We start from the raw sequence: 16,271 nt of genomic DNA, 5'->3' as shown, positions 1-16,271 counted from the left end.
GTACTGTACTGTACTAGGGGGAGAGAAGATATAAAAGGCAAGAGAGGCAACAGAAGAAAAAGAGTTACTATGTTTACATGAAGAGTTTGTTTACCCAGAGGCTTCTAAGTGATGTTTTGATGACAGTGGTTTACCTGTGAGATCCAGTTTCACCAATGAGAAGTTTGTTTCTTCAAAATTTGCTGTTGCTTATGTCTTTCTAAAAGAGTTACTTTTAATGTGCTCAAAGGACTTTTATGCCTTTTTGAGTGGTAGAAACAGAAGTTAGAATGATGTGAGGAGAGGGGAATAGAAGCACCGTGAAGGTAAGGACTGTGCTTACAAATCCCCAGTACTCGGGAGGGAGACTGACACATAGTAGGTGCTCTGCAGTAAATATTTCCTGAAAGAATGGCTGGCTGGCTGGCTGGCTGGCTGGGTGGATGGATGGCTGGATGAGTGAATGAAGATGTTAAATTGAATAAAAGCATCCTAAATTAGTTATGAAATCCAGGCTAAATATTTTCATTTGGGATATGGGAGTGGGGATTTTCCTTTCATTAGTGTCAGAACTGTCAATCTTGCTCTCTGGTTCACAATTTCCTCATCTATAGCAGAAGATGATTGGATATTTCGGGTCATTTCTAGGTCTTAATTAAGGTACTTTAATAATAATGATGGTTTTTAATTTTTTGAGCCTTATATTCAGTCATGGTTCATCTCTGAGCCAGTCATTTGGGAATATGTTTTTAATAATAAAAATATTACTTCCAACTTATTTCGTACATTAATCAATTCAATATTCAAATCCAGCACTCCCACAAGGTAAGGTTCATTTTGTGCCTCATGATATAGATGAGGAAACTGAGGCTTAGACAGGTAAATCACTTGCCCAAAGTCATAGAGGAGAGTATGATAGAGCTGGGACTCGAATCAGCTCAGCTGGTCCTGATGCCCACGCCCTTAACCGTTTTCTGTTACTCTACAGCTGCTTCTGTGAGAGCGGTGTTTGCGGGAAGGATCCATTGCTCGAGAAGGGGCACAAATTTGCTTACTTACAGAGAGGCTGGTCATCAGTGTTGCTGGGCTGGACACAGGATTGGGGTTAGGAAATTCCGCCAAGCACGAAACAAGGCAAGGATAAATATCCTGTGTCAGTGTGTCCAGGAGTCAGCCGCAGGGCCAGAAGACAAACAGGACACAAGGAACTAAGAGTACCGGGCATTCTGGAACGATTAAGGAGTGGGGCAGTTTGCAATTCTGGACAAGTGGGCAGAAATCAGAGAGTATATTAAATAGAAAGGGTCAGAAGAACAGCAAGCAGGAGAGCAGAGAACGTTATAGTGTCCGTCCACCTTAACCACTGAAGCATCTCCTCCTCGTGACCCCTGCACATAGCAGATGCCAATTCCGGATTGCGGGTCTCGGAACAGCAGGGCAAAGTGGAATTGGCAGCTCTGGGCTAAGGGAGCAGGGATTGGTAGTAGCTGCTGGTGAGCAGCCCCTCACACCCTAGCAGGCCTCCTTAGCTCTTGAGGGTCTTCACTATTTGTTCAATACGTTTTCCAAGGGGAAATTGGTTCTGCAGCATATTTTGTAGCATCCCAGATGGAAGAATGCAATTATGGGTTGCTGGAGTCCACCGTGGCTGACAAGTTTATTTCTTTCTGCACCCCCATCAGGAAAAAATGACTTATACCAACCACATAGTGGCGTCATTTACAGGCCTCCCTCCTCCCTGCTTCTCTGCCCCCTGCCCCCACACGCTTACCCATCACTGGTATAATTCTCCTTTTGTAATTCTACCTTGAAAGTTGCTGGTTTTTGCATGACACTGGGGTAGGTGGAAGATATGAAAAGATGAATGAGCTATTATTTCTGCCTCTGAGAAGCTCACAGTCTATATGAAATAGAGGTGCATAAATCAATAACCACAGCTAACAAGTATGGAGTACTGTAATGAGGTACAGAGTACTTATAACAGGCAGGTGCTATTATATTTATTATATGTACTAACTCACTTAAGCCTCAAAACCACCCTATGGGTAAGAGCTGTCTTGTCCTCAGTTCAGTTGTAAAGAAACTGAGGCACTGTGGGGCTAACTAAATCACTCAAGGTCACTCAACTAACAAAAGTCAGAACTTGGATTTAGAACAGAACAATACGACTCCAGAGACTGGTTTTTAAAGATAACGACACTCATTTTCCCTTCTCACAGGCAAAAAATTGCTGCACGCAATTATAAGGATGAGAACTGGGACATGAAGATGGCAAGATGATCACATGAGGATTTGAAATGTGTAGAGTAAGTGGGCTTCTATCAGCTGCCATATGGCCTTGGGCACATTTCTCAGTTTTTCTGGTCTCAAGTTACTGACACAGAAAATACCCACTTTAAAGTGTTACTGTAAAGATAATGAGGCATCGGAAATACCTACCACAGTGCCTGGCACATATTAGGCACCTAATGAATAATACCTGCAATCGTGGTGGTGGTTGCTGTTTTGTTATATGATATATGTAAGTGTTGTGGGGACACAAAAGAAATAATGACTGATTCTGTCTGAGTGAGCAGGGAAGGTGGTGAAGGGAAGGTCTGTGAGGCTCGCCAGAGGGAATGGCATTTGACTGCATGTTGAAGGATCAGAAGAAATTGTCTAGACAGATAAAGGGAAGAAAAACATTCTAATTAGAAGGAACGATGTGTGCATAACATGTTTGGGAAATTTTTTTTGGTATGAATAACTCATGGTGTGACTGTGTGTGTGTGTGTGTGTGTGTGTGTGTGTGTGTGTGTGTGTGTGTGTGTTGGGTGAGAGTGGCAGGAGTTGACACTAAAGATTTGGAAGACACTGATCATGAAAGGCTTTGCAAGTCATTGATTGGCCCTGAAGGCACAAAATACTAGAGGTTTTGTGGTAAATAACTCAGTCTTTTCTTGGATCCCTCTAAACTAGTTTTTAAATAGAGTGTTGTCTTTTCTTCCTTCTAGTATTTAAAAACAGAGTAACACTTTTTCATAACACAGGGATACAGCATCCTACAGCTGGTCAAACTGTGTTCCATTCCACCCTGGAGCTAACATGGGTTCCCCTCTATTTATCTACAGCTCATGAGCAAATCATCCAGGATATAGGGGTGGCTCATGAAGAAGAAATGCTGCAGAAGTGTCACCTTTAATTATTTGTATTGGAAGACTGGCCTTTACTGATCACCCTAACCTTTGACCCACACAGAAAATGTCAAAACCTCATTGCCCCAAATTTAGATAAGAACCCATATTTTGACTGTTAAAATTAATTCTTCCTGAGAAGGATGGGGCAAAAGTAGGTTTACAGTTGTGAGTATGCGAAACACAGAGCTTATTCTTGTATTATTACTTATTAATTGCTGTATTATTTTCTGTAGGAACAGCTGTTTACCTACTTTTGCCCCACCCTGTAGAGGACAAGACTTTTGCTTTTTTCACTATTGCACAGACTTGTTTGACATCATCTGAGATCTCTGTTTCCCAGGAATGAAACAAAACAAAGCATACCAAAAATAAATACTTCACCAATAGATGTTACTTTCTGAAATAATACTAAATAAAATAAGCATATGAGTTTTTCAAAGAATGGAGTTAAAAAACAAAATGCTACCGTTGCCTGACGGCCTTAGGCAGAGGGGTAAGCCCAGCTGCATGGCTTTGTGGCCATGGCTAAGAAGCAGTGAGGAACCCCCTGCTCTGGTGGCCAAGGCCGCATTGTCAAGACGGCTGCCGGGCAGCCGGGTGACTGTTCAGCAGCCACTGTTGCTGGAACGGATACTTCCTTCATCTCCTGCTTTTCTCAAAGGGCCCCAGGAAGAAATGATTACATAGCAAACAGTTGCATAACTTAATAGTACTGCTTATTTATCATCCTATCAGAGATATTGAGGTGGTTGTTTTAATGAAATATCAGATGATTTTAACCTAGATTATTCAAAGGAATGCCTTGCACTTGGAATGAATGTTTTACTTTACTGTTCCTTAGTGAAGAAAGTTAATATATACCATCCCTTGTGCTTCCTTTCCTTGGGTTTTCAGCCTACAAGGTTAAGTACTGCGACTTTTATCCTAGAAGTTAATCAAGATAACTCTTGAATCATTTTTATTGTCTGTATCATTTCAAGTGTATTTAATCCCATTTTCCTGTGTTTGAGTGCATTGATAAACATCAAATTGTTTTCAATATTTAAATGTTGATCTCATCAGAGCTATTTAGAGAAACCACATTTTCCTCTCATTATAAAATGAAAATTTAACATAGTCAGTCCTCAAGTGCTATATTTTATTTTTTATTCCATTCCATTCTTACATTCTTACTAAAGCCTTCCATACATAGGTGTTAAATTCTTTCTGCACATTGTTTATGCTTTATTTTCTTTCCATAGAATGACTGTTTAAAAATATATGTATTTATTCTCCTTGTATTCATCTGATTTTTTTAAAGGCCATTTTTGCTCACATATACTCTTTCAAAATCATTTAACCGACTTTCATTATACATGTCAGCAGTACCCTTCAACTTAGTATCATCTACAAATTTCATGAACATATTTTACTCCCATTTCCAGGTGGTTAATGTAGATATTAAACATGACTATACCTAATATAGATCTATTTATGACTTGGATGTATATTTCTTGCAAATAAAATAGCATTACTCATCATTACTCCTCATTTGTAGTTCTTCTATCAGTTTTCTTTTCTGGTGGCACAAGAATATTCAGTGTAACTTACTTTTAATTTATGAGTCCATTTCAAATTACTAAAATCAAACATGTTCTGCCTGCTGCATCTCTCACATTCATTAATAAAAATGCTATAAAAATTGTGGGCAACCCCATTGACCTGTAAAATTAATGTATAAATATAAGTTGTCTTGGAAACATGATGCAGTCATCTCGGAGGAGTTTAAAGGTGTAAAAAAGAATTTTGTTGTTGTTTTTTCATAATATTGCTGGTCTTAAAGTCTGTCTGAGAAGCACCATTTACGTTTCATCTGCTAATATTAATTCATAGGCAACTAAGGCATATTTGTGTTTTTATGTGATATGAATATGAACATACCATCAATAGAATTCAGTTGGCTTTCCACTCAATTCTAATTTTACTTGTCTTCTAATCTGAATGATTGTGTAGAGTATTTCTTGTAGTTGAGGCAGATGAAAGGAGGGGAATGTGTATTAGTCACTTACAGTACATTTTTTCCATAACAAAATGGATATGCAGACAGCGAACACTAATCTAGCCTTTGTTTTGTCGTTGCTGTTGTTACGTTGGTCACCATTTTTATTGGTTGAACATAGCATGGTCATTAATAAATGTTTTTTTCTTTCTCCCCCATAGTCCAGAGATTAACATCATCGAATCACAGATAACATAAAATTATAATTTAAATGACGCTGTCTCCCACGACTGCCAAGATGTTCCCAACACGTCACTTGAATCGCATGATTATGAAATCAGCCCCATGACAACCAAATATACTCATAGGGTTGAGTCCTTGGGTTGAACTAACCCACAGAGTAATTAGGTTATTTACTTCATGAACTGAATGACCTGCAATCGTCATAATTTTGTAGGGAAAATGTGACTTAGTGACTTGGTGCTGTTGAACACGCTGATTTGCGATCTGGAATTAACGAACGCTGAGAATGAAGCACTACCGAGCTGCTGAATTCAGAGTACACTGATTATTTCAAGAAACATTTTCAAGTGCCTACGCTGTATTACTCACCTTGGTGTTTGCCAACAATATAAGAAAGAAGAATAGTAACTACTGTTAATTGAATACCTCCTTTGTGCCAAGTGCTTTTACAACTATGTTATCAAATGTCACCTTTATCCACTTTTGTTTTATTTTCACTCTCTGAACTGTCTTTTTACATTGCTTGATTGGAGAAGATCTGACTCAAAGCCATAACAGTGGGACTCTAAAAACTATGCTCATTCTGTGGGTATAGCCACACACTTTCTGGCTTACGGAAAATGCAAAATGCTTCTGATCAAATTAGTTACATCTAGGCGGCTCTCTCTATGGAGCACACCCTTGCCTTTCCCCACCCCCTCCCCCCAGGCGTGTTTTCTTTGCCTGTCTCCTTTCTCCTGAGCTCCAAGGGCCCTTCTTTTGCCTCTGTAACTTGTTTCCTGAGCCCATTTCTTCTACCGCTCACTTCTTCTACCTCTGTGACTTTCTAAATAAACATCCTCTTATAAAAAAATAAATAAATAAGTGACATTTAGCAGAGAGGAGAAACAAGTAAACAGTTATAACGGAATGAATGAAATGCCATTGTGGTGTGTGTGTGTTTTAATGCTCCACTCACTATGCTTATACAATAGCTCATTTAATAGTTCACAGCTTGCACACAAGTTTTCTCTGTTGGTCATACCCCCAAGGCCACTTTTTCTAATTTATAGAAAGCACGTGTTCAGGAAAGGTGTCTAACAAAGTAGCTGTGTGCCATGTGGGAAGGAGAGATGATGAGCTCATCAGCTAACATAAATTTGAAGATTTAAACATTTATAACCATCTTTAAAAATGTGGCAGTTAGTATGTAAATTGTGAACTTATATATGTGAACTATAAGAACCTCAACTTTATTTTGTAAAACTTGAAAATAAATATATTTTAGTAATGCATTTTATACTGTATTACCATTCAGTTTTTATTCACTTTTTAAACTGTTTAGTCTTTCTACTGGAGAAATTGCAAAATGAATTCAATAATAATAACTAACACCTATATAGTTCTTACTATGTGTAAAGCAGTTTTCCAAGTGCTTTGCTTATATTTCCTTATTTAATACAATAAAACAAAAACAAAACTGAACAACAACAACAGACCTCTGAGGAAGCTAATATTATTACCCCTAATTTACAAAGAAACAAACTGAGGAAGAAAGAAGCTAAATGACTTGTCACACAGATGCGGGGCTGCAGAGCTATGATTCAAACCAGGTCCTCTGGTCCCATGCCTCTGCTCCTAACCCTGTCACCTCACTGCCTCTCCCAGGCCAGAGGCGCACACTTTATATAGAACAGCAAGGGCTATGCCACCTTTCTTGAGGGACTTGGAATCTAATTGCTAAGAATACAAGAAAGAGAGCCACAACATACCACCCTCTAAATTTATATCAGTGTTAAATTAATTTTAAAAAAAATACCATTTAACAGAAAGGGAAGATGGACCAATGAATTTTGATTGCCAGTGAATACCATACATGGAATATATTTTGATCCACAAAATTGCCCCAGTCCAATGAAATACTATTAGCATCCCCACTGTACAGACAGGTCCTAAATACCTTGTCCACGCCCCTGCAGGAGGTGAGTGAAGCTAGGCAGCTGTGCTCAGAGTGCTTCATGGACAAGCGGCACCAGCAGCACCTGGCAGTCCGCCAGAGGGGGAAATTCCCAGGCCCCACCCAGACTTGTTGAATCAGAATCAGATCTCTAGTTTAATTTGTGTTTCAATCAACTTCCTGGGGGATTCTTATGTAGACCTAAGTTTGAGAATCACCCAGCTAAGGTATGATTTCTGTGATGATTGTGAAATTTGTGGGCTGTCAAACCTCATTCCTGCCACTGTACCATGCTGTGCCCTCGACTAGTTGAGAGAGGATCATGAAGTTAAGAACTGTTCTTTGAAGAATTCATAGAATATGGGTGAGTAGAAAGGACAGGGGAAGCATTAAAATAGGGGTCATTTAGTGGACATGTCTCCCATGACGGCTGCCATGCTCAAAGTCTCCATCTAGCTATAATGGTTTTACCCAAAACTCTTGTCTAAGCTCACTTACTGGACGAAGAGTGGGTAAGTGACACAAAGGTGGGCCATCTGCAATCTTGTCAGTAGAAGGTGGAGAGGCCTCGCATGAAGTGCTCTCCCAGTGGTTAACACTGGTAATTAAGCCAATCATTTTGAATTTGGACTATGGACTCTAGAGGGAGAATCTTCAGAGGGTAGCAAGAAGAATGGAACATACAACATAAGAACAACAGAGACAAGCTTTTCCCTAGATCTTTTACCCAACTTTTTTTTTTTTTTTTTTGGCTAGCGTTTTCTATTTATGAGTATTCTTAAACTTCTTCTCTAGGTAACCTGAGTAAGTATAATCTCAGGCTAACTATAGTCATTTCCTTTGGAGGGACAGCTATGAAGCCCAATCTAAATGGCAGTGGTCTTGTCAGGAAGCGCAGGAGGCAAGGCGAGTGAGAACAAGCCCAGCAGAGTGGAAACTGTTCTTAGGCTGGTAAATCACTTCTGCACTTCTCTCCTTAAATTCCATTCTCTTTTTGTAATTTTCGTTTTCTACAATGCACCAACAGCACCAAGCCATGAACATTAAAATTTTATAGTGCCAACTTCCTTCTAAAAAATTACTTATCACTAGTAGCAAAGGCATTTTCTCTTTTGATGAGGCAAAACTGTCCTGAGAAATTCAAGCACTTACTTCTCTTGTAGTTGAGAGATGCCAAGAAGTTGTCTTCGGGGCTCACAGAGCAGCCCTGGCCTCAAGCTACTTTGCAAAGCCTGTTCCTGCTCCTTATTTTCCTTGCCACATTCCTACTGTGTTACCTCCCCTCACCCTAGCACAATGCAGAAAAAGATGGAAATCACTTATGCTGCGGTATCTCAACATGGTAATAATGATATCCCTAGTATATATCACCTTTTTGCAAGGTTGTTTAAAGTATATGAAGAGATTATATGCATAAACACAATTATTAAATTAAGTAAGCCTAGATTTTAATGATTGTGATAGTATTATTATTATTCATGGCTCCATTAGATTTAAGTGTTTTATGTTGTACTAGATTTGAATAACTAGCAAAAGAGTTTCTATTTTACTTTCTACTATCCTTAGTGACAGGTTAAGAGCTGAGTTTTAGCAATAATTAATCTAGTCGTGATGTTGGGACTGGAGAGAGAAATTACCAGGATCGGAGGATTAATTTAGGAACCTATCATCCTACCCCCAGGTACTTGGCCAAATGGCTGAGCAGTGGTCATGAAGTGGAAAGGAAGGGGTACTTGGGGGAGGCAGTTAGGCTGCTAAAACCCTCAGTTTTTGATGACCGATAGACTGGCCACGAAGGAAGAGCCAGGGGTCTGGAGCCTGTATCCTTAGAAAAACTGAATGACTCTAATTATACCCTCAGGTCCAAGCAAAAATGAGCATTTGCTTTCTGAATGAGTAACCTTCTATATGATTTGTAAAAATTCTTTTGTAATTTTCTATGCATACTTTTGGATCTCGGGACACTTTTATTACAGTATAATCCTTGTTTTCAACAATCTGGATCCAAATCACTTTTTCAGGATGAGATCTTAAAATGGTCCTGAGATATGAGGTGCTATTTTGTCCTAGAGGTCTGGTTGAAATAGTGGCCCCTCTGAGTTACGACTTTCCGTGAAGGAACTGGGAAAAGGAATAAAACTAGCTCACCTCATCTCATCTCGTCTCCTATGCTTCTCAGTTTTTCACTTCTACTATTCCCTTCCATCTTAGCCTTTGAAATTAACATTTTATTTGCCCCAAACATGTCATATCCTATATAGCTACAGAGCTAGGACTGTATATCAGGCCTCAAATAAACTTACCCAAGAATTTCCTGGAAAGAACAGGATTATTTATGTCTTTGTTACCACTGTGCTTGTACACACATGCATGTGTGTGTGTGTGTGTGTGTGAGAGAGAGAGAGAGAGAGAGAGAGAGAGAGAGAGAGAGAGAGAGAGAGAGAGAGAGGCCATAATTTATTTAGTATAAATATTTGGGCCCTTTTTTTCAAATGGAAGCGTGAAGAATTTCTATAACTCTGAAGGACAGCATTGATCAGTTGATCTAAAAATGACACCATATTTTCTATAAAGATTTCTTCTTTTCTAAAGATACTGGATTAGTTTCATCCTGCTTTATTCTTTTCTTTAGGGAATGATGGTGTTAAAATGTCACCAAGTAGAATATGGGGATTTATGCTGAGATCTCTACATCTGTAAATTTACATTTTGTAAGAATACCCTAAGGGGATTTCAACTTCTTCCCTTAAGAAGTTAGATGGATCCATTTCAGCCATGCACACCCAGCTTCGTGCTCCAACACGGCCAGATTGCCATAGCTTCCATTTAGGGCACAGGTGCCTGGTGGTAATATACATTGGCACTTTTCCAGTATTGGCTGAGAACAGGACTCTCCAAAGAATCTGACTTGAGTTCTTAGTAAAGAATAACTAAAATGTTCAACCCCCACACAGATGGATGAGTTCTGCTAAGGTTTTAGAGTATTCAATGGTTTCTAAACTTATATATATTTCCAGATAATATGACTAACTTTCTATATAAGAAATACTTTAGTTGTGTGATAAAAGGATATGTTTCCCCTGAAGGTCAAAAAAAATCAAAACATGCTATCACAAAGAGTGATATTAGTTCTTTAATAAAGATAACTTGATTGCTTTTGTATAATTTAAAATGTGTCAAAGTTAAATATGCCTGATTTTTATAAATCTGTTGTCAACATTAGAGGTTTATATATCATAAACTAAAGCTTGTGAAAGCAAATGTATCTAATTTTACATCATGGCAGTACGTGTGTAAATGCTGAGTAGTCACAATTTTTAAAAAATGTGTTTTCTTTATACATTATTATTTTCTGACTATTTCACATGACATTGACTAGCCATCTTTATATTGTGTAGATCCGATTACTTGTGCCTCCGTCAAGATTCCAGCACCAGAGGGTTCGGGATCCTACTAATTAGCCCACACAGGGCAGAGAGCAAGGTGGAGAAGGGGAGGGTATAATCTGGATGGGCAAACAGAAATTTACTGCACAATGTGGTAAATAGATACAGTAAATCCTGCCGATTTAATGCCTCATTTTACTTTCTTTCAAATTGACATATTACATTGTGTAAGTTTAAGGTATACAATGTGATGATTTAATATACTTATATATTGTGAAATGATTATCATAGTAGGATTGGTAACACCTCCATCACCTCACATAGTTGCCTTTTATTTTTGTATTGAGACTATTTAAGATCTACTCTCTCTGAAACTCTCAAGTACATAATATGGTATTGTTATTTATATAGTCACCGTGCTCTACGTGATGTCTCCAGAGCTTTTTCACCTTATATTGAAAGTTTGTGCCTTTGATCAACATCTCCCCATTTCTCCCAAACCCTGGTCTTGGCAGTCGCCATTCTAACCTCTGTTTCTGAGTTTGGCTTTCTAGATTCCACATATAAGTGATGCCATGCAGTATTTGTCTTTCTCTGTCTGACTTATTTCACTTACCATAATGCCCTAAAGGTCCATCCATGTTGTGACAAATGACAGAATTGCTTCCTTCTCATTGTTGAATAATATTTCATTGTGTGTATATAAAACAAGTCTTCTTTAACTATGCATTTGTTGACATTTAGGTTGCTTCCATATGTTAAATATTGTAAATAATGCTTCAATAAACATAGAAGTGCAGATATCTCAAGATACTGATTTTATTTCCTTTGGATATATACCAATTAGTAGGATTACTGGATCATGTGGTAGTTCTATTTTTAATTTTTTAAGGAATCTCCATACTGCTTCCCATAATACCTGTACCAATTTATCATCCCACCAAAAATGCACAAAAGTTCCCTTTTCCCCACATCCTTGCCAATACTTAACTCTTGTCTTTTTGATAATAGACGTTCTAACAAAAGTGAGGTGTTATCTCATGATTTTGATTTATAATTTCCTGGTGATTAATGATGTTAAGCATCTTTTCATGTACCTGTTGGCTATCTGTATGTCTTCTTTGGGGGGAAAAAAAAAAGTCTCTATTCAGTTCCTCTGTCCATCTTTTATATCAGATTTTTTGGGGAGAGTTCTTTTTGCTGTTGAGTTGTATGAGTTCTTTTTAGTTTCAATATTAACCCCTTACATGTATTTGATTTATAGGTTGCCATTTCATTGTAATGATTGCTGCTTTTGGTGTGCAGAAGCTTTTTAGTGTTTTTGATGCTATGGTGAATGGGTTTCTTTATGTCTTTTTCAGATGGTTTGTTGTTTATAGAAATGCAACTGATTTTTGTATGTTGATTTTGCATCTTGCAAATTTACTGAATTCACTAATTAGTTACAACAGTTTTTTGGTAAATTCTTTGATATTTTCTATATATAAGTTCATACCATCTGCAAACAAAGGCAATTTTACATTGTTCTGATTCAGATGCTTTTCATTTCTTTTTCTTGCCTAATTGCTGTCTAGGATTTCCATTACTATGTGGAATAGCAGTAGTGACAGTAAGCATCACATCCTATTCCTGATTTTAAGAGGAAAAGCTTTTAACCTTCCAGTATTGAAATTAACCCTGGGTTTGTCATATATTGTCTTTATTATGATGAGATATGTTCCTTCTGTACCCAATTTATTGAGAGCTTTAATCATGAAAGGATGTTATATTTCTCAAATATTTATCTGCATCTATCGAGATAACTGCATGATTTTTATCTTTCATTCTATTAATATGGTGTCGTGTAGAATTGCATATGTTGAGCCATCCTTGCTTCCCAGACATAAATCCTACTTGATCATGGCACTGAATCATTTTAATCCTTTTAATGTGCTGTTGAATTAGGTTTGCTAATATTTGTTGAGAGTTTTTGTAGCTGTATTCATCAGGTATATTGGCCTGTAGTTTTCTTGTAGTGTCCTTATGTGGCTTTGATATCACTGTAATTCTGGCCTTGTAAAATGAGTTTTGGAATGTTCCTTCCTCTTCAATTTGTTGAAAAAGTTTGGTAAGAATTGGCATTAATGATTCTTAAATGTTTGGGAGAATTTATCGGTGAAACAAACCAGCTGACCCTAGCCTCTTTTGTGGTGGGAGATTTTTGATTACTAAGTCAACATCCTTACTAGTAATCAGTCTGTTCAAAGTTTCTATTTAACCATGATTCAGGCTTGGTAAGTTATATGCTTCTATAAGTTTATTCATTTCTTTTAGGTTACCTAATTTTTTGGCATATAATTGTTCATCATAGTCTCTATGATCCTTTGTATTTCTGTAATGTAAATTTTAATGTCTCCTCTTTCATTTCTAATTTTATTTATTTGTCTTCTCTCTTTTTTTCTTAGTCTAGCTAAGTTTTGTCAATTTTTGTTTATCTTTTCAAAAACAACCAGCTCTTAGTTTAGTTGATCTTTTGTTTTTTCTCTATGATTATTATATCACGTTGTTGAGTGGACCCCTTTACCATTATATAATGATCTTCTTTGTCTGTTGTTACAGTTTCTGGCTTAGTATTAGTATATTTTATCTAATATAAGTATAGTTGTTCCTGCTTTCTTTTTGTTCTTACTTACCTATAATATCTTTTTTCATATCTTGACTTTGAGCCTACAAGGTCTTTAAAGCTAAAATTAGTTTCTTGTAAACAGCATAAAGTTGTATTTCTCTTAATCCATCCAGCTGTTCTATGTTTCTAGATTGGAGAATGTAATTCATTCACATTTAGAGAAATTATTGATAGGTAAGGACTTAGTAATGCCATCTTGTTTTCTGGCCTTTCTATAGTTCCCTTATTTCTTTCTCTCTCTTTTGCTGCCTTTCTTTATGAACTGATGATTTTCTGTAGGGGTATGCTTTGATTCCCTTCTACTTATCTTTTGTGTATCTAATGTAGGATTTTGCTTTGTAGTTACCATGAGGCTTACATAAAATATCTTATAAAGTCAATTTATGCTGATAATGTAACTTTAATTGCATACAAAACTCTACCCTTTTACCCTCTTGTTTTTAATGTCATAATTTACCTTTTTTATATTGTGCATTCATTAACAAATTACTGTAGCTATATTACAGTGTTATAGAATTAGATATTATATTATTATGATTTTTTTTACTGTGTTGCATATTTTTATATTTTTCTAATTTTATGTTGACTAATTAGCATCCTTTATTTTCACTTAAAGGAATATTTTCAGGATTTCTTGTAAGGCATTTTTAGTGGTGATGAAGTCCCTTAGGTTTTGTTTGTCTGGGAAAGACTTTATCTCTCCCTCATGTGTGTAGAACAAAAGCTGGACTGAGTACTCTTAGTTGACAGTTATTAATTAATTATTTATTTTTCAGCACTTTGAATATATCACCCCACTCTCTCCTGACTTATAAGATTTCTGCTGAGAAAACAACTTATAGCCTTATAATGGTTACCTTGTAAGTTACAAACTTTATTTTTTTCTTCTTACTAATATTACTCTCTCATTGCCTTCAATTTTTTTTCATACTTTTATTATAATGTGTCTTGAAAAAGACCTGATTGAGTTTGTTTGGTGACCTATGAGCTTCATGAACTTGGGTGTTCCAATCTCTCCCCAGATTTGGGAAGTTCTCAGCCATTACTTCTTTAAATAAGATTTCTGCCCTCTTCTCCCTCTCTTCCCCTTCTAGAACCCCAATAATTCACAGATTTTTTTCTTTTAATGGCATACTTAAGGTCATATAAGCTTTCTTCATTCACTCTTTTTCATTCTTTATTCTTTGTGCTCCTCTGACTGAATAATTTCAAAGAGCCTGTCTTTTCATTCACAGATTCTTTCTTCTGCTGATTTATTCTTTTTATTAATTATTTCTATTGTTTGTTTGTTTGTTTGTTTGTTTTTAAGTTTAATTCACTGTATTCTTTAACTCCATAATTTGTTTGGTTCATTTTTATGATATCTCTTTAACTTCTCATTTTGTTCTTATTGTTTTCCTGATTTGTCAAATTGTCTTTCTGTGTTTACTTATAGCTCATTGAACTTTTTGAAAGCAATTATTTTGAATTTGTTGTCAGGTAAATTGCAGATCTCCATGTCATTAGGGTCAGTTCCTGGAAGATCATTGTGATTCCCTGGTGGTGTTGTGTTTCCTTAATTTTTCATATTCCTTGAAGTCTTGTGTCACTGGCTTTGCAGGTGAAGTAGCATTTGCCTCCTTCACTATTTATTAACTTACTTTGGAAGAGAAATACCTTTCATCAGCCCTGCTAAGGGTTCTGAGGCTTTCTCAGACCTTCTATGAATATGCCTGTTCCACACTTCTTGCTTCCTCTTGGGACAGAATTCTTTTTTTTTCTTTTCTTTAATATGATTTTATTGACTTCGGAGAGAGGAAGGGAGAGGAAGAGAGAGATAGAAACATCAATGATGAGAGAGAGTCACTGACCAGCTGCCTCCTGCACGCCCCCTACTGGGGATCAAGCCTGCAACCCAGGAATGTGTCCTGACCAGCAATCAAACCAAGCTCTCCTGGATCATAGGTCGATGCTCAACCTCTGAGCCATGCTGGCTGGGCATGAAAGAGTTCTTAAGCTTATATGTTTTTTCTGGATATTCCAAAGCACCAGGCCACATGCTAACAGTCTCTGTCTTGCTTTTCCAAGGACAGAGATAAATTTGAATTTTGTTGTTCCTCCCTGGCCCACAGATTTAAGCTTGTTTTCTGCATTTGTTCACTAATCATCTGCCTAAGCTCACTCCCACTGCTGTCAAGACTATGCAAAGAGAACCAGCCATAGGGTAGATGTGTGGGTGAGGCGTGCAGATTATTGGGGGTGCCCATTGGCCAGTTAGGGGGTTCATGGATAAGGCATCCCAGCAGCTTATGGGTGGTTTTCTTTATAGAGTCCACAAGCAGTTAGTAGAATCTAGGTTCCTTTAATGTTCTTCAAGAATCCTATCTGCTGCTCTCACAGCCTCTTTTCACCCACAACTCACTGTCTTGGATGGGGCAAGAGAGAGCCTGTTCAGCAGCATCTCACACAGGTGGGAAAGCCTGGCACCCACTCATACACTTTCGCCTTCTCCCATGGGAGAAATCATGGGCTGAGAAGATTTCTCTTGGCACTGAGCTGTGCACCTCAGGGGAGGGGTGATGTGGACAAGGTCACACTGTTTGTTTTTTCACTTTCTCCAGTGCATCCAAACTTGCATTTTATTGCTCCAGTGGTATTCTAGAAGTTCTCCTGGAAACCTGGACTTCTATAAAAGCCTGTGACTGTCTAAACAGTGCTCTGCAGGGGCTCCTGGACCATGGCCAGGAGGAGCTGGAGCCAGTTCACCGACCACTTTGGTGTCCATGGCCAAGGCCTATTATGCTGATTATCCACTGCATGGGTGAGTGAGACTTCTTCTAATTCCTTTGTTGTATGGTGCTAGATCCCACAGCTCCCAAAAAGGCACCTTGTCCGTGAATGGATACTAAATTACTGTTATTGAGGGGTG

Source organism: Miniopterus natalensis, chromosome 1 (genome assembly GCF_054644295.1).
Source record: "Miniopterus natalensis isolate mMinNat1 chromosome 1, mMinNat1.hap1, whole genome shotgun sequence".
Classification (NCBI taxonomy): domain Eukaryota; kingdom Metazoa; phylum Chordata; class Mammalia; order Chiroptera; family Miniopteridae; genus Miniopterus; species Miniopterus natalensis.
The sequence above is the reverse complement of the archived record's forward strand: the minus strand, read 5'-3'. Positions refer to the sequence as shown.